This window comes from Somniosus microcephalus, unplaced genomic scaffold (genome assembly GCF_052327205.1).
Source record: "Somniosus microcephalus isolate GS21.2 unplaced genomic scaffold, FLI_Smic_1.0 unresolved_chr2, whole genome shotgun sequence".
Classification (NCBI taxonomy): Eukaryota; Metazoa; Chordata; class Chondrichthyes; order Squaliformes; family Somniosidae; genus Somniosus; species Somniosus microcephalus.
The window spans coordinates 53,563,508-53,583,397 of NW_028225180.1; the positions used below are offsets into that span (position 1 = coordinate 53,563,508).

General features: G+C 47.2%; 1 protein-coding gene and 1 pseudogene across 1 annotated transcript in view; one reads left to right on the top strand and one right to left on the bottom strand.

Moving 5' to 3' along the window:
- LOC147092644 (NACHT, LRR and PYD domains-containing protein 3-like) overlaps nt 1-19,890 on the bottom strand; it is a 309,097-nt pseudogene that overhangs the window by 129,672 nt on the left and 159,535 nt on the right.
- LOC147092645 (NACHT, LRR and PYD domains-containing protein 3-like) overlaps nt 9,419-19,890 on the top strand; it is a 121,287-nt gene continuing 110,815 nt past the window's right edge. Inside the window, exon 1 of the mRNA XM_085975975.1 lies at nt 9,419-9,551. The gene's annotated coding sequence lies outside the window, so the exon portion shown is untranslated. The remainder of the gene's footprint in view (nt 9,552-19,890) is intronic.

The following is a 19,890-nucleotide window of genomic DNA, read 5'->3' on the forward strand; positions in this document are numbered from 1 at the left end:
GGCGCCGATCCGGGCACCGTCCGCCCTTCGTTCGTTCCTCGTAGAAGAAAGTTCTTGAAGAAATGGAAGCCTGAAGTCGCCCAACAAGAAGCCGTGGCAGTGAAGAAGAAGTTGTTCAAGTAACCCGGAGTCCGAAGTTCCTTAGATGGACTTTCAATCCATAGTTATACTCTTTTGGGACAGTCTTATCTCCCGCCAAATCATAGTCCTGTCTTTGTATTAATTTTGGCGGGCAGAAATCTCTGCAGGGGCACTTTGTCTTGTAACGGAGCCGGTGATAACTTAAACTGGCCTTCCTGGCCGATAATGTCTTTCAATGTCTTTTGCATTGTCACCGTGGCTCGGTTCGCATATTGATCGGTCCGGACATTTTCCTTGATGGCTGCTAAACGGTTTTTCCTTTGTACGATAAATGGGTATAAGTGTTTTTACATTGTCCGCCCATATCTTGATGGGCCCCATCCTGTACTTATAATCCATTGAATATGTATGCTGTTGCTGAGTTTCGGTTCCCAGAGACTGGCTTTCATGGGCTCACTGTCTTCAATCCACAAGCCTGTCTGGCTTGCAGTAACAGAAATAAAATGGTTCATAAACTGATCACGGGGCCTGGTGGCCATTTTGTATGCCCTTTTATCAAAGGTTTTTCTGTGCAAGCTTACTTTGGTCAATAAACAGTCTTATTTTATCCAGTTTTCTTGCGTGATTTTTGCTGAAAATTGCGAATCTTACAGTTCCAGGTCTTGGCTCTTGGCTCCACCCCTGACTTCTCTTACATAAAAATCCCAGGATCTGTATGACTCATTCCTGTGAACCAGTCGGCGTGTTGAGATGTTAGCTCTGATCTTAGTGATTAAAAGCCAACTTGTTTAAGTCTATAACTTCTAGTTTTGTGGTTATTGAAGGCCCATCAATTTTAATCACTAAAGAATACTAGGATGGATCGACTCCTAAAACCAGAGCATCTGGACTTGGATCCACATTCTGCTGAAGCATCAAATCAATTTGGACACTGGCTCAAATGCTTCGAACTCATCGCGGGGGCCTCATCCGCTAGCGAGGTAGATAAACTGAGTCTACTGACTACTCGCGTAAGTCATCGGATTTATTCATTCATCCGGGATGCCACCTCTTATACGGAGGCCATCACTATCCTGAAGGCCCAATACCAGAGGCCGGTAAACGAAGTGTACGCCAGACATCTGCTGGCTACACGCAGGCAGTGACCAGAGGAATCAATGGACGATTTCTTACAGGGCCTAAACGACCTGGTCTGGGACTGTAACTGCAAGGCTGTGACGGCCAACACGTACTCTGACGAATTGGCCCGCGATTCTTTCATCATGGGCCTCAAATTGAATTCTATCCGGCAGAGACTGCTGGAGAAGGAGGTCCTGGACTTAAAAAAGGCAGTGGCCACTGCGCGATCACTGGACGTGGCCCAGAGAAACTCTGACTCTTATTCTTCCGGCCATGCGGCCCTCACCGCCTCGTGCGCGCCGAGGGGGCCGCCATCTTGGAAGCAGCCATCTTCCCCATCCAGGTCTCAGACCAGCTCTACGCCGCCGGAGTCCCCACACAGAAGTTCACCCAGGAGTCCTACTACAGTGGCAATGTCTCGAGGCCCAAAATGCTACTTCTGCGGCCAGGCCAAGCACCCCAGACAATGATGCCCAGCGAAGGACGCTACATGCTTCAAATGTAAGAAAAAGGGGCATTTTAGCAAAGTCTGCAGGGGGAATCCGATTTCCAACTCCATCACCGCCTCGTGCGTGCTGTGTGGGCTGCCATCTTGGGATCCGTCATCTTTTCCCGACTCAACGGCCGCCCAGGATCCAACAGTGGCTTCGATCATGGTGGATCAATCCAGGCCACAGCCGTTGACAAAATCCATGATGGACATACCGGTAAACGGGAATTTAACGAAATGTTTAATTGACTGTGGGAGCACCGAGAGTTTTATCCACCCTAGCCTGGTATGGCGGCACTCATTAACGGTAACCCCTACATGGAGCAGAATTGCTATGGCTGCTAAGCCCCACACTTCAGACATTTTGGGCTACTGTGTGGTAACACTGACTGTAAACGGCACGGACTACAAGGATTTAAAATTCCTCATGATGCCAGAACTCTGTGTTAATGTAATCTTGGGCCTGGACTTCCAGTGCCACCACGAAAGTGTCACGCTAGCATATGGCGGGTCCCAGCCACCACTCGCTGTCTGTGGCCTATCAACCTTAAAAATCAGCCCGCCCTCTTTATTCGCTAATCTCGCTCCGAACTGTAGGCCCATAGCGACCAAAAGTAGGCGGTACAGTCTGGAAGACAGACACTTTATCAAGGCGGAAGTGGACAGACTCCTGTGGGAAGGCATTATTGAATGCAGTACCAGCCCGTGGCGTGCCCAAGTAGTCATAGTTAAAAATAGCGAAAAGAAACAGATGGTAATTGTCTACAGCCAGACTGTTTAATATTTTTACCCAGCTGGACGCCTACCCTTTACCCCGCATATCAGACATGGTCAACCAGATTGCGCAATACCGAATCTTCTCGACTATCGACCTGAAATCCGCGTATCACCAGCTCCCCATTAGAACGGAGGACCGCCCATACACCGCCTTCGAGGCGAACGGGCACCTCTACCATTTTCTCAGAGTGCCCTTCGGGGTAACAAATGGGGTCTCGGTCTTCCAACGTGAGATGGACCGCATAGTTGACGAGAATAAACTACAAGCTATCTACCCCTATCTGAACAATGTCACTATCTGCGGGCACAACCAGCAAGACCACGATCTAAATCTTGCAAGATTTAAAAAAACTGTCCTAAAGCTGAATCTAACCTACAACGAAGACAAATATGTCTTCAACACAACCCGTCTCTGTATCCTCGGCTGTGTGGTGGAAGATGGGGTAATTGGACCGGACCCTGACCGATTACGCCCCCTAAAGGAACTGCCCCTGCCACACAATCCCAAAGCTTTAAAAAGGTGCCTGGGATTTTTTTCGTATTATGCCCAATGGGTGCCCAATTACTCTGATAAGGCCCGACCCCTCATTAAATCGACATCCTTCCCACTATCAGCTGAAGCTCGAGAGGCTTTCACCAGTATTAAACAGGACATTGAAAGGGCTGCAGTGTGTGCAGTGGAGGAATGCATTCCCTTTCAAGTCGAAAGCGATGCGTCAGACTTTGCCTTAGCTGCGACCCTCAATCAGGCTGGGAGACCTGTGGCCTTCTTCTCTTCTTCTCCCGAACCCTTCAGCGACCCGAAATCAGGCACTCTTCTGTCGAGAAGGAGGCACAGGCTATAGTGGAGGCAGTGCGGCACTGGAGACACTACCTAGCCGGCAAACGTTTCACCCTCCTCACCGACCAGCGGTCGGTGGCTTTCATGTTTAATAACAAACAAAGGGGGAAAATCAAGAATGACAAAATACTCAGGTGGAGGATCGAACTATTCACGTTCGACTATGATATTATGTACAGGCCGGGAGCCCTTAATGAACCCCCAGATGCCCTATCGCGGGGAATGTGTGCCAGCATTCATACGGACAAATTACAGGGTCTCCACAATGACCTCTGTCACCCAGGGGCCACCCGACTATACCATTTTATAAAGTCCTGCAATCTGCCCCACTGCATCGAGGAGGTCAGGGCAATGACCAGAGCCTGCCGCATCTGTGCGGAATGCAAGCCTCATTTCTACAGGCCTGACCGTGCACACCTTATCAAAGCCACACGGCCATTCGAGCACCTAAGTCTGGACTTCAAGGGAGCCCTTCCCTCTGCCGACCGTAACGTATACTTCCTCAATATCATTGATGAATATTCCCGCTTCCCCTTCGCCATTCCCTGCCCAGACATGACCAGTGCCACGGTCATCAAGTGTCTCTGTAATCTATTCTGCATGCCGAACTACATACACAGCGATAGGGGGACGTCATTCATGAGTGACGAGCTGCGCCAGTTCTTGCTCTCGAAGGGGATAGCCACTAGCAGAACCACTAGCTACAACCCCTGGGGTAATGGGCAAGTGGAAAGGGAGAATGCTACTGTTTGGAAGGCTGTCACGTTAGCCTTAAAGTCAAAAGGCCTTCCGACCTGCCGCTGGCAGGAAGTCCTCCCAGACGTGCTCCACTCCATAAGGTCTCTGTTATGTACTGCCACTTACGCTACCCCTCACGAAAAGATGTTTCCTTTCCCCCGGATATCCACCTCGGGCATATCTCTACCCGCATGGCTGACATCTCCGGGGACAGTACTATTGCGGAAGCACGTGAGAGGCCATAAAATGGGCCACCTTGTGGAAAAGGTACAGCTCCTCCATGCAAACCCTCAGTACGCCTATATTGAATACTCTGATGGGTGAGAGGACACTGTTTCCATAAAAGACCTCGCTCCCTCGGGGAGCGGAGGGTCCGATGGGAGACTACCCGATGAAGACCTACACTACAAAGAGACAGGACGCCCAGAGGTATCAATACCCAACTTTAACCTGGAGGACACTGCAGATAACCTGGAAGACACTGCGGAGGCCCGGACAGCGGAGGAACCAGAATCCACTCCCCTAGAGGCACCCCAACTGGCTTTGCGCCGATCACTGAGAACTGCAAAACCTCCTGACAGACTCACTTATACCAACTTTTAAGAAACATCACCCCGATGGACTAAATCTATAGAAGGGGTGAATGTAAAGAAATCTGTTTGTGTTGATCCTGTATTCGTTTTGCACTCATGTATATTACCCTCCCCCACTGTGTATAGTTTCACTTCCTCTTTCCCGACTAACCTGGGAGGTTCCAGGTCTTGGCTCTTGTCTCCGCCCCTGACTTCTCTTACATAAAGATCCCAGGATCTGTATGACTCATTCCTGTGAACCAGTCGGTGTGTTGAGATGTTAGCTCTGATCTTAGTGATTAAAAGCCAACTTGTTTAAGTCTATAACTTCTAGTTTTGTGGTTATTGAAGGCCCATCACAGGCACAAGCCATCGAATACCTATACACAATACAATGATCACAGCACTATCAAACTCCATGTGCTCAGGCCAAGGCAATCGAGTACCTATCACCAACTGTCAGACATAACAGCTCCGGAACCAGAAAAGTGGCGACTGGGGCCTTAACATGGCATTGTACCTTGGACTTTACGCAGGTATTGGTCAAGTCACGGACATTGAGATGCATGCCCTTCCAGACGAATTTCTTTGCCATGAGTTGTTGTGACACTCTCATGCCAGGGTGTGACAACCCGTGAATAGTGTCGAAAATTCTCCTGCACCATTTGACTGGAATGATTGGACGTGGGATGCCCATCGAGCTGTCACACAGGAGTGTGGTCCCTGCAGCCTGGAAACTGACATGAGCCACTTGTAAGCTGGAAGGTGCGGTCCGGTATGCCTGCACTTCAGGGTCTGCCTTCTGTTCTTTTGCCAAACCAAAATAGTCGATTCCCAGGTGTACTGCGTGGAGCTGGGTGCGGGAGAGACAATCCGCCACCAGGTTGTCTTTGCTCGAGACATGTTGTATGTCGGTTGTAAATTCAGATATGTACCTAAGATGACGTTGTTGCCGTGCCGACCATGGTTCTGCTGTCTTGGCCATCGCAAAAGTAAGTGGCTTGTGGTCTACAAAAGCTGTGAATGGGCGTCCTTCAAGTAGAAAGCGAAAATGACGGATGGCCAGAAACAATGCCAACAACTCCCTATCAAAAGTACAATACTTGCATTCGTTCTTCCACAATTGGCGGCTGAAGAAAGCCAGTGGTTGCCATGTGCCATTGACCCACTGCTCCTGTACTGCCGCGATGGCATAATCAGATGTGTTGGTGGTAAGGGCAATGGTTGCGCCCGGAAGGGGATGTGCCAACATGGTCGCAGCAGCCAAAACATTCTTAGTGTCGAGGAAAGCCTGGTCCATCTGGGGTGTCCAATCGATCGGGTCTTTGCCCGATTTACCTCTGAGGGCCTCGTACAAAGGTTGCATCAACAATGCCGCCTTGGGGACGAACCGATGATATTAATTGACTATTCCCAGAAATTCCTGGAAGGCCCTGATGGTCTGAGGAAGAGGAAATCAGGTGACTGCTTCCACCTTCGTGGCCAGTGGGACGGCGCCTTCTGAGGTGATTCTGTGTCCCAGGAAATCAATGCTGTGCAATCCAAACTGGCACTTGGCCGGGTTGATAAGGCCATTTGGGCTGAGACGAGAAAAAATGGTACGCATGCGTAATGTGTTCTTTCGTGCTGTTACTGGCAATAAGGATGTCATCTAGGTAGACGAAGATGAATGGCAGATCGCGCAACACGGAATCCATGAGACGTTGGAAGGCTTGTGCTGCATTCTTCAGCCCAAACGGCATACGAAGGAACACAAAAGAGCCCGAAAGGTGTGATGACGGCAGTTTTGGGGGCGTCCTGAGGATACACGGGCACTTGATGATAGCCTCGGACGAGGTCTACTTTGGAAAAGATGGAATTCCCTGCCAGATGGGCCATAAAATCCTGAATGTGAGGAATTGGCTACCGATCTGGTGTGGTAGCCTCATTCAGGCATCTGTAGTCGCCACATGGTCGCCATCCGCCGCCTGGCTTAGGAACAATGTGTAATGGCGAGGACCAAGGACTATTCGAACATTGAATAATACCCAGGAGTTCCATTGTATGGAACTCCGCCTTGGCGGCCGCGAGTTTACCGGGTTCCAGCCTTCGAGCTCTTGCATACACGAGGGATCCTGTCATGGTAATGTGATGTGCCACACCGTGCCTCGTCACTGAGAAGACGAGAGAACTCATTTGGAGATGGGACTGCACAGGCAACTGACCAAGACATCGCGGTGCTTCGGTGGCAGGGGACTGAGTGAAAAGTGGAGGCACAGATTAGCCGGCAGTGTCGGACGTCAACGAGAAACCCGTTTGCGCAGAAGGAATCTGCCCCGAGGATGGTCTGTGAGACTTTCGCCGTGATGAACTCCCAAACAAAACTTTGGCCGCCAAAACTCAACTGGACCCTACGCTTTCCGAACGTGCAAATGGCCGCACCATTGGCTGCCTCGAGGGGGGGACCTCGACCGCCGGATTCAAGATTTAGCTTTGATGCTGGTAGGATACTGCACTGGGAGCCAGTATCACAGAGAAAACTTCGCCCTGACAAGGTGTCTGTAATGTATAGGAGTTTCCCTGCGGACCCGACGGCCATCGCAACTCCAGCGTGTCCCTTAGGCCTTATTGATCTTCTCAGAAAATGCAAGTTTGAGTTAGGTTTTATTGGTGAGAACCTGCAGGGCGGACGGCAATTTCTGGCCTTCGCGCCGAAACGAGCGTGGTATGCACACCAACCTGCAGGAAGAGGAGTCGGATTTGCTCTTGCGGGGGATGGGCGCGCCATGGCTGCACAAGATTGTTGTGAGAGGGTGAATATTTTATCCGCTTCCGCGGCCAGTTCAGCACAATCCGTGATCGGAATTGGCCAAGGCCGTCTGTACTGGCTCTGGTAGTTGACAGCGAAACAGCTCGCGGAACAGAAAACATTGCGATTCCGAGCCCAAAAGTGTGAGCATTTGGCTCATGAGCTCTGAGGGTTTTGAGTCCCCGAGGCCGGGCATGGAGATAAGTCTGCGAGCGCGCTCCGACTTGGACAGACCGAAAATCTGCAGTAAACGTGCTTTTAAAGCTTCGTACTTGCCATCGTTCGGTGGACTCTCGAGGAGGCTGACGACCAGCGAGGCCGTGGCGCTGTCGAGTGTGGACACCACATAATAATAATGAATTGAATCCGCTGCTACTCCCCGGATAGCAAATTTGGCTTCCGCCTGGAAAAACCACGTGGCCGGTTGTTGCTCCCAAAATTGCGGCAGTTTGAGGGTGACGGCGTTCGTGTCCATGATGTAACTTCAACGAAAATTGTTCGAAGAAATTGGGGTCACCAATGTAGGAACTGGGGTTCCTAGCCAAAGAATTGAGATCGACTCAGAAAATCAAAAACAATAAAATTTAATGAACAAACGATGCTGTACAGGAAACTGTAGGATACAATGCAAATAGGTCTGGTCTGCTTGAAAGCCTCTCTGGAAACTGCTAGAAGGTTCCGAGCTCTGACGTCATCACGTTCTTCCTGCCGTTGAGAGATCACGTGACGGACGGCATGACGTCATCACGCGGAGCACAGGAAAGAAGCCCCAGTACAATTAACAGATACATTAAAGGTGCAGCCCCCAGCTGTACTACATTGCTGTAAAAGCAATTATATACAATTGTCCATAATCCTCTGGTGGTTCCGCCACAGCATCATCGTTATGGGACAGTAGGAGGCCATTCAGCCTGTCGAGCCTGTGCCAGCTCTCTAAGAGCACTTCAGCTCAATCCCCCACCCTTTCATCATAAACAAGCACTTTTTTTTTTCAGGCACTTGTGTCCATCCATTTGGATGGAGGAAAGCATTAATAGATGCTTGTTAGGCATTAATAGTTATGAAACCAAGGCAGGGCCATGATTAAATTGCATGTTGGAACAAGTTGGAGGGGCTGAATGTCCTCCTCCTGTTATGTTCCTGAGTAGTACTCCTTCCACTGGGGGCGCTGTGGTGATGCAGTCTCGCTCACTTGCTCTCCCGTGCAGGCACAGTGCCACTCCCTTACTGATCTGGGGTTGTGCAGTGGGTGGGGTTTGCTGTGTGCCGGGCCCCAGTGAGATCAGACAGTGTGTAACCCACGGAGGATGGGCCCAGTGAGATCAGACAGTGTGTAACCCGGGGAGGATGAGCCCAGTGAGATCAGACAGTGTGTAACCCGGGGAGGATGAGCCCAGTGAGATCAGACAGTGTGTAACCCACGGAGGATGGGCCCAGTGAGATCAGACAGTGTGGTAACCCGGGGAGGATGAGCCCAGTGAGATCAGACAGTGTGTAATCCACGGAGGATGGGCACAGTGAGATCAGACAGTGTGTAACCCACGGAGGATGGGCCCAGTGAGATCAGACAGTGTGTAACCCGGGGAGGATGAGCCCAGTGAGATCAGACAGTGTGTAACCCACGGAGGATGGGCCCAGTGAGATCAGACAGTGTGGTAACCCGGGGAGGATGAGCCCAGTGAGATCAGACAGTGTGTAACCCGGGGAGGATGGGCCCAGTGAGTTCAGACAGTGTGTAACCCGGGGAGGATGGGCCCAGTGAGATCAGAATGCAACTGTTTATCTAAAGCACAGAGAGTAAATTGCACATTTGCGCCCAAAAATCTGCGGATATTCAGGAAGCCGGGCTGGGGATCTGAGGAAAGAGACAAAATCAAACAAAAACACTTGGCTTTGAAATTTAATTTTTAGTAAGCAGAATAAAGTCTACATTACATTATTTCACGCTTTCAATATTATTCTCATTTTCTATTCTGCCATAATTAGATCTCCCGGTGAATGATTGAGGAAGGTCCACAGCTGGAAGTAAACCGGGGTTGTCGACTGAGGAACGACAACAGGTGAACCAGCACAGGATTTTGAAAGCACCAAACAGGGCGAACACTTCTGATTCAAAGAGCTTCCAGAGATTGACTGGGGAGAAAGGTAAGACTAAATCCCATTGACTCAGATGCACACTGGTCATATAGACAGTACACAAAAGGTACAAGGTGAGGTAGATATTGGTGAAAATGAGACTGGGAGAGTCTGACTACCGAACACAATTATCCAGCATGAGGCCGTGCAATGAAATGTGAAGTGAGATCAGTTTCTGTCTCTAAACAGACAGTCACACTGAATCTTGTGTATGTGTTAGAGTAAAGGGTTTTGATCTAACAGGTGAGTCTGGGGCAGAACCCAGCAGATGGACACGTGTCTGTTTATTAGGTGGGGCTGCACTCACACAGGCACCATCAGGCCTCAATTTTAAAATGTCTCTGGTCTGGTGACAAGTCAAGGGGAATGATTGAACAGAGAAACTAATTAAAATCAATTCATTGAAATCGATTCAGAGACAAATCTATAGCCTAAGACCAGCAGCTATGGGGTATTATCAGATAGTGAATGTTAAGCACCGCTGTATTACATAAGAAGTAGGAACAGGAGTTGGCCATACAGCCCCTCGAGCCTGTTCTGCCATTCAATGAGATCCTGGCTGATCATCAACCTCACTCCACTGTCCCGCCCAATCTCCATATCCCTGGATTCCCCCAGAGTCCAAAAATCCATCTCTCAGCCTTGAATATATCCAAAGACTCGGCACTCACAGCCCTCTGGGGCAGAGAATTCCACAGATTCACAGCCTCTGAGGGAAGAAATTCCTCCTCATCTCAGTCTTAAATGGCCGACCCCTTATCCTGAGACTCTGCCCCCGAGTTCCAGCCGGGGAAACAACCTCTCAGCCTCTCAGCATCTACCCTGTCAATCCCCTTCAGAATCTTGTATGTTTCAATGAGATCACCTCTCATTCTCCTAAACTCCAGAGAGTATCGGCCCATTCTACACAATCTCTCATCATAAGACAGCCTTCTCATCCCAGGAATCAGTCTAGTGAACCTTCGCTGCACCGCCTCCAAGGCAAGTAAATCCTTCCTTAGATAAGGAGACCAAAACTGTGCGCAGTTCTCCAGGTGTGGTCTCACCAAGGCCCTTTACAATTGTAGCAAGACTTCCTTACTCTTATACTCCAAGCCCCTTGCAATAAAGGCCAACATGCCATTTGCCTTCCTTATGCTTGCTGCACCTACATGCTAGTTTTCTGTGTTTCTTGCACGAGGACACCCAAATCTCTCTGAACACCAACATTTGAAAGTTTCTCACCATTTAAAAAGTATTGTGTTTTTCTATTCTTCCTCACATTTCCCTACATTATACTCCATCTGCCACCTTACTGACCACTCAATTAGTCTATCTATATCCCTTTGCAGACCCTTTGTGTTCCCCTCACAGCTTTCTGTCCAATCTAGCTCTGTATTGTCAGCAAACTTGGATACATTACAGTCTGTCCCTTCATCTAGGTCATTAATATAGATTGTAAATAGCTGAGGCTGCAACCCTGATCCTTGCGGCACTCCACTAGTTACAGCCTGCCAACCTGACAAAGATCCGTTTATCCCTACTCTATGTTTTCTGTCCGTTAACCAATCCTCTATCCATGCTGCAATATTACCCCCAACCCCATGAACCCTAATCTTGTGTAATAAACTTTTAAGTGGCACCTTATCGATTGCCTTTTGGAAATCCAAATAAACTACATCCACTGGTTCCCCTTTATCTACCCTGCTAGTTACATCCTCAAAAAACTCTAATAAATTTGTCAAACACGATTTCTCTTTCATAAAACCATGTTGACTCTGTCTAATCATGTTATGATTTTCTAAGTGACTTGATACCACTTCCTTCACAATGGATTGCAGCATTTTCCCGATCACTGATGCCAGGCTAACTGGCCTGTATTTTCCTGTTTTCTCTCTCCCTCCTTTCTTGAATAGCTGTGTTACATTTGCAACCTTCCAATCCGCTGGGATCCTTCTAGAATCTAGGGAATTTGGGAATATCAAAACCAATGCATCCACTATCACTTCAGCCACCTCTTTTAGAACACGAGGATGTATGCTATTAGGTCCAGGGCATTTGTCGGCTTTTAGTCCCACTTGGACTGAATAGTCTGTTTCTCTGCTGTTAATTCTATGTAAAAAAAGGAAGTGACGATGCTGCATTTTCCGAGACAGTTTGGTGTAAAGAGAACATCAGAAGCTTTGCTCTTATTCTGTAGCCTGAAACAAGCAAACTCCTCTGGTGGAACTGGGAGATTCCAGTCACCCGGCCAGAGCACGTGGAATATTCTGTAAAAGTGAAGTGAGTTTAACTGTTCCTGTAACATTCAATGAGACTTGTGTATTTCAGAGGAGAGGGTTTAATCAGAGATTCGTCCCGTTTTATACGTGGGTGAAGAGTTAGATATGTGCATCTCCATCCTCCCTTTCCTCAATGTTTTTTTGCCTCCTGAATTTCTGCCCATATTTGTCACAGCCTCATATTTGACTCTCTCCAATCGGCTTTCTGCACCTGCCACAATACTGCAGTGGCAATAACCAAAGTCCCAATCGACATATTCTAAGACTGTGACCATGGTAAACTATCACTCCTCATTCTTCTCGACCTCTGCAGTCTTGACACGGTCGAGCGCAACATCATCCAATGCCTCCGCTGCATTGCCCAACTCTGGGACTGCCCTCGCTTGGCTCCACTTTTACCCATCCAGTCGTAGCCAGAGAATCTCCATCAATGGCTTCTCTTCCTGCTCCAGCACTGAGTGCGGTTTCAACAGAGTGCTGCGTGTTGGGTGAGTCAGGGAGGCTTAACTGGTTGCTAAAATAAAACTTTTGTTTGTTTCACATTTACTGTTACTCTCTACTGTTTAAAATATAAAATTCCCAACATTAAGCAGGGCTATAAAGGGATATACAAGGCCTACAATTCAGAGCAGCTGAAGGCAGTTAATTAGGGAAACTAGATTAAACCAGTTCTCCTGTAGCTGGGCTGAGCATGTCTCAACAAGTCTCCCTTGTTTCAGGGCCTATAAAACAGGCTTTGAAGTGCGATTTTGCACTGTGTAGTTTCAACAGAGTGCTGCGAGTTGGGTGAGTCAGAGTTGGGTGAGGAGTGGAAGGTGGAGCTCCCTTGCTTCACCTTTGTTTTTCCTAACTTTTCAACCTGTGGGAAGAGGCCGGTGTCGGGAGCAGCAGGAGAGTCGTGAGTATTTAAACTCACTTTCGTGGGCTTTTTCTCAAAGGCCGGTCAATTTCGCAGACTGGTGGTGGCATTCCAGAGCCACGCCACGATTCAAAAAGTGACGCAAGCAAGAGGAAGCAGCTGATTGGGTGAGTACGGCCAGGTGAGTATTTATACTACTCTATCATTTTAAAGTTAAGGTTAATAGCTTATAAAATTTAGAAGGTCTTACTTTTTGTGGTTATAGTTTCTAAAGTCTCTGTTGTGTATCGGAGTGCTAGTAACCAAGGGCCCTTGATTATATCATTTAATTTAAATTAATTGAAGGGTAAATCATGACAGCACAGCTCGGTGCTTTGGCATGCTCCTCCTGCACTATGTGGGAAATCAGGGACATTTCCTGTGTCCATGACGACCATGTGTGCGGGAAGTGTATCCAGCAGTAGCTACTGGCAGACCACATTGTGGCACTGGAGCTGCGAATGGATACATACTGGAGCATTAGCGATGCTGAGGACATCGGGGATATCACATTTAATCAGTTGGTCAAACCGCAGGTAATGTCTGCACAGGCAGGAATGGAATGGGTGACCGCCAGGCAGAGTAGTAGGTGCAGGCAGGTAGTGCAGGGGTCCCCTGTGGCCATCCCCACTCTCACAGACATACCAATTTGGATATTGTTGAGGGAGATGGCTTATTGGGGAAGGCAGCAGCAGCCAACTTCCTGGCACCGTGGGTGGATCTGCTGCACAGGACGGGAGGAAAAAGAGTGGGAGAGCTATAATGATAGGGGATTCTATTGTAGGGGAATAAATAGGCATTTCTGCGGCCGCAAACGAGACTCCAGGATGGTATGTTGCCTCCCTGGTGCAAGCGTCAAGGATGTCTCGGAGCGGCTGCAGGGCATTCTGGAGGGGGAGGGTGAATGGCCAGTTGTCGTGGTGCATATAGGCACCAACGATATAGGTAAAAACTGGGATGAGGACCTAAAAGCTGAATATAGGGAGTTAGGAGATAAATTTAAAAAATAGGACCTCAAAGGTAGTAATCTCAGGATTGCTACCAGTGCCACATACTAGCCAGAGTAGAAATAGAAGGATATTTCAGATGAATACGTGGCTAGAGGAATGGTGCATGGGGGAGGGATTCAAATTCATGGGACATTGGAACTGGTTCTGGGGGAGGTGGGACCAGTACAAAGTGGATTGTTTGCACCTGGTCAGGACCGGGACCAATGTCCAAGGGGGAGTATTTGCTAGTGCTGTTGGGGAGGGTTTAAACTAAAGTGGCAGGGGGTTGGGAACCTGTGCAGGGACACAGAGGAAAGGGAGGAAAGGATAGAAGCAAAAGACAGGAAGGAGAAAAGCAAAAGTGGCAGTCAGAGAAATCAACAGTGTAAATCAAACATGACAACAGTAAATAATAATTTTAAAAGGCCTAAGCGTGTTAAAAAACAAGCCTGGAGGCTTTGACCTAGAAATTCGGTATAGTCGCGTTTGGGGCGCTAGTCCTGGCGATGCGCAAAGTTTAGCACCAGGCGCAATTTAGCGCCACCTAGAGCGATATTGGGTTGCAGCGCCCCTAAAGGTGATTGCGGCACTAAATCAGGCACTGCACGCTACTCTTAAGTCGCGAACCCGGCGGCGCAGCCCAATTTTGCGGCCGCGTGGTGCAGCAAAGGTGCTGTCAATAATCACTTTCCCTGAGACACACTGGCGCCGGCCAGCTCTTAAAGGGGCAGGTCAATTGGCATCACCAGACACACTCTCTGCCTTGTAGGCCTTCAAAGCGGTGGGAGCCTACCTGTGGCGCACCAGCCTAGCAAGACATGGAAAGGGTGAGGCAGAGGGCGGAATGCCTCACTGATGGGGCGTTGGATGCTTTGGTTGGCGAGTGGAATCAAGGCCAAGGAAGATGTTCGGAATGTGATTTATGTTTTGGACAGTCTCCCAGGTGTGAGAGTCAGTTATGTGTCAGTGTATTAGTTTTGCTTTCTGTTGCCATAGCTTTCTCATGTTTGAATGAACCACATTTTGTGTAATGAAACACTTTCTTCATTTACAATGGCCATGCCTGCTATTTACATGCATCTTGCCCTTCACAGGCTTGGGGGTGTTATGTTCATTAATAAATAGACATTCTCATTATGAACCCAGCTAGCTTTTGCTAGTTTCATTAATAAATAGACATTCTTATTAAGAACACAGCTAGCTTTTGCTAGTTACTTGTATTGAGCACATGTGGACTTGTACAGCATCTTGTAGAGGCTTCCATCTTGACTGCTGCCTTGTGGGTAGCCTAGCCTCATGGGTAATGTAGTCTAATATAATATATAGCTGGGTAGTGTAGTCTTATACATACAGCTATATACAGCTCTACGGCTCCACCTAGTGTCCACTATAGAAAGACATGCTATTGATCACTACATCCCCCTTTCTTTGAGGTTTAACAAAATCAATATCAATCAACGTTCAAGAAAACAATAAAGATAATATCAGTAACACTTTTGTTAGTGCTCTATAAACATAAACATTTTCAAAACAGTCAACACATTTTCAAAGCTTTACATTGTACTCAAAGGTTAAGTCCATCAGGCTCTCTTACTTCACGTGTGGATCTTCTCAACACGGGTAAGTCTGATGTGTCTTCATGAGATTGTTCTGGCGGTGAATGACAAGATGCAGTCGCGGCATTGTCATCGATCTGCTCTTGTATAGATCGTGGTCTCCTTGCCATCTTTGCTTGGAGAGGGTTTCAGTGTTTCCTTCACTCTTCATGTCATAACTCTCAATGTAGTCAATGCACTCTCGAAAAACTGCTGGCAGCTGGATCCCATCATACAGCACAGTCCTCTCAGCAGCCTCGGCTAATGGAACACCAAAGATTGGCCTGAGGGAAGAAGGAGTATCCACCGGAACTGCTTTCTGCTCTGGTGCAGGCTTCTTCTTTTTCTTTTTCTCTTTCCACTGCTTAACAACATCTGCTGCGGTTATATCTTTGGACTTTTTCTCCTTGCATTTTTCCTCTTGGTGCTTTTCTTCCTTTGGCTTCTCATTGACAAAGTCTTTTTCTTTCTTCTTGGAGAAACTAGGCTTTTTGAAGACATGGATACCCTTTGGCCTTTTCATCCTTGATGGGCTCTCTGCTTCATCACCTGAGTCACCTGGTCTGCTTATGGCACAGTTTATACGGTAGACTCTCTTGACCAGTACTAAGTCTTCACAAGCTTTGTCACCTAGTATCGAATCAAGTCTTTCAGCCACAACAAAAAACATGAGATGATGCACTTTGTCTTTTGACTGTCACTTTAAGTCTGCATACACCTAAGCTATCTATTTCTGTCCATTATAGCTCTTCAGTAGTACTGACTTTTTCTGTATTTTCGGCTTTTCTTTCATATTTTTTATGTCACTCATACTGATTAAGTTTGCTTTTGCCCCAGTATCCAGTTTCAATGTAACTAATGCTCCATTTATCTGCAGTGGGATCATCCATTTGTCCACTTTTACTGCATTGACTTTATGTTCAGCATTGTCTATTTCTGAGGGCTTCACATTTTCTGTATCTTTTTTGATATCGTCACATGACACCATTCCTACAAAAAATGTCTCACTTAAATCAGTGTCCTCAATCGCATTAACTCGTTGCCCTTTCATCGTTTTTACTTTTGAAAAGCATTGTTTGGCAAAGTGATTCTTTCCATTACACTCTGTGCACATTTTTCCAAACGCTGGGCATTGTCTTCAATGGTGTTTGTAACCACAGCATTTACAATTAAAAATATCATCCTCCGATTGCTTTTTATTTCTGTTCTGCCCATGTTTCTTCCCCTTATAGGACACAGCACCGACAGCAGCATTTTCACTCATTACAATCGAATCATTATTGATTTCACTGAAAGTCTGCACATGCTTTCGAGCTAGCTCACTGTCTTGGCATATTTTCACCGCATTTTCCAAATTTAGTTCGGTTTCTCTCAACAGACGTTCCCTGACTCTTTTATCATGAATACCAAACACAATCTGGTCACGAATCATGGATGCTTTGAGCTCAGAGAAATTACATGTCTGTGCTTTCAGTTTCAGATCAGTTATAAAGCTAACAAAAGTCTCATTTTGTTGCTGTGTCCGAGAACGGAAGATGTATTTTTCTTACGTCTCATTCTTTTTGGGAGAGCAATGTGCATCAATTTTTTTTAGCACATCTTCTAATTTTCTCTGTTCTCCTCTGGATTAAATACAAATGTATTAAATATCTCTATCGCTTGTGGGCCTGCAACCGTGAGCAGCAATGCTATCTTCCTTGCGTCTGGCTTCGTACCGAATCCGATGGCTGCAATGTAGATTTCGAATTGCTGTTTAAAAGTCTGCCAATTGTAGTCGATTTTTTCTGTGAGATTCAAACGCTCTGGTGGCTTCAAATTCTCCATGTCACTTTTCAAAATTTTCAGCAGATCTTCACCACCCTGGTACCATGTTATTTTCATTAATAAATAGACATTCTTATTATGAACACAGCTAGCTTTTGCTAGTTACTTTTATTGAGCACATGTGGACTTCTACAGCATCTTGTAGAGGCTTCCATCTTGACTGCTGCCTTGTGGGTAGCCTAGTCTCATGGGTAATGTAGTCTTAATATAATATTTAGCTGGGTAGTGTAGTCTTATACATACAGCTATATGCAGCACTACGGCTCCACTTAGTGTCCACTATAGAATGACATGCTATAGGGGGTATCAGACCGGTTCCATTCCTGTTCTTGGAATGGCAGCAAGCATTCCGTGAGAGGGGCCTAGAAGCTACTTCTGATCAGCCTATGATGCGCAGCCTGAGAAGAGCCGCTCGCATAGAAGTTCAGGCCAGCAGGCATCTTCTCAGCCACCGACAGAGATGTCCTGCACCTTATCTGAGGCTGCAGGTCTGGCTGGAGCAGCTGGCACAGCTCAGTCACCAACTCCTTTCTAAATCGCAGCCTTCTGACACACTGCTCCTCCGGCATGTTCATGTAGGAAAACTGCTGTTGGAAAACCCTGCCAGCGTAATGTGTGGTGTGGCGACGTGAGTTGGCCCTGCTCCATCTGGCCATGCCTGCCCCTCTCTCCATGTTTCTCTGTGCCCTTCCCTGATGATTCAGTAGCAGGGCGCTCCCCTCCAATGCGGCCCCCATAATAAGTGCACACAGGGAGTTTTCCCGTTGTTAATGCTCACCAACACCAAGGTGATGGTCAGAAGGCTGAAGTTCCTCTGCCAATGCTGGCTTAGTGGTGAAATGGCTCGCAGTGTGCAGCTCAGCAACTCTCTGTAACTCTCGAGGAACTTGTGAGCCAAAAAGGCTGGCGCATTCAAACCACACCAGTCCCCTTTAAATAATGCCCCTCCAGCCTGAGAGTGACTGGGGAAGGCTTGAGGTAAGCGGTCCTTTGTACCGCTTGGCGATAATGAGGTGGGCGCTGCTGAATTTCCGGTCCGGGGTGCCCGAATGGTGTTGCACACTCAAATGATGTCATAATCTGCCTGCGCCTGTGAGCGGGCGCTAAGATTTTGCGCCGCCACTAAATATCATTTAAATATGGGGAGAGGTGCTGGGTTCACTGCGCCCATCCGGAAATTGACTAGCGCCCCATTTCTCGGCCTCTTTAGGCACTAAACGGTGGTGCTACCAACTGAATTTCTCTCCCTTTGTGTCTTAATGCGAGGAGCATTCGTAATAAGGTGGATGAATTAGCTGTGCAAATAGATGTAAATGGATAAGATATAACTGGGATTACTGAGGCATGGCTCCAGGGTCACCAAGGCTGGAAATTCAACATCAAGGGATGTTCAATATTCAGGAAAGTCAGGCAAAAAGGAAATGGAGGTAGTGTAGCATTGCTGGTTAAAGAGGAGATTAACACAATAGTAAGGAAGGATATTAGCTCTGATGATTTGGAATCTGTATGGGTCGAGCTGAGAAATACCAAGGGGCATAAAACATTAGTGGGAGTTGTATACAGACCCTGAAACAGTAATGCTGAAGTTGGGGATGGTATTAAATGGGAAATTACAGATGCGTGCAATAAGGGCACAGCCGTTATCATGGGTGACTTTAATCTACATATCGATTGGGCAAACCAAATTAGTAACAATACTGTGGAGGAGGAATTCCTGGCGTGTGTATGGGATGGTTTCCTGGACCAAGATGTCGAGGAACCAACTAGAGATCAGGCCATCTTAGACTGGGTATTATGTAATGAGAAAGGATATAATTAGCAATTGTGGTGTGAGGCCCCTTGGGACGGAGTAATCATAATATGATAGAATTCTTCTTTAAGAGGGAGTGAAGTCTTTGACTGAGACTAGGATCCTGAATTTAAATAAAGGAAACTACGATGGTATGAGGCACGAGTTGGCCAGGACGGATTGCGGAACGTTACTTAAAGGGTTGACGGTGGATAGGCAATGGCAAACATTTAAAGATCGCATGGATGAACTACAGAAATTGTTCATCCCTGTTTGGCATAAAAATGAAACAAAAAAAGGTGACTCAACCATGGCTAACAAGGGAAATTAGAGATAGCATAAGATCCAAGGAGCGGACATATAAATTGGCCAGAAAAAGCAACAAACCTGAGGATTGGGAGCAGTTTAGAATTCAGCAAAGGAGGACAAAGGAATTAATTAAGAGGGGGGAAATAGAGTACGTGAGTAAGCTTGCAGGGAACATAAAAACTGACTGTAAAAGCTTCTATAGATATGTGAAGAGAAAAAGATTGGTGAAGTCAAGCGTAGGTCCCTTGCATTCAGAATCAGGGGAATTTATAATGGGGAACAAAGAAATGGCAGATGAATTAAATACATACTTTGGTACTGTCTTCACAAAGGAGGACACAAATAACCTCCCAGAGATGTTGGGGAACATTGGGTCTAATGAGAGGGAGGAACTGAATGAAATCAGTATTTGTAGCGAAATGGTGTTCGGGAAATTGACGGGATTGAAGGCCAATAAATCCCCAGGTCCTGATAATCTACATCCTAGGGTACTTAAGGAAGTGGCCCTAGAAATAGTAGATGCATTGCTGGTCATCTTCCAAAATTCTATAGACTCTGGAACAGTACCCATGTATTGGAGGGTAGCTAATGTTACCCCACTATTCAAAAAAGGTGTTAGAGAGAAAACGGGGAATTACAGACCGGTAAGCCTGACATTGGTAGTGGGGAAAATGCTAGAGTCC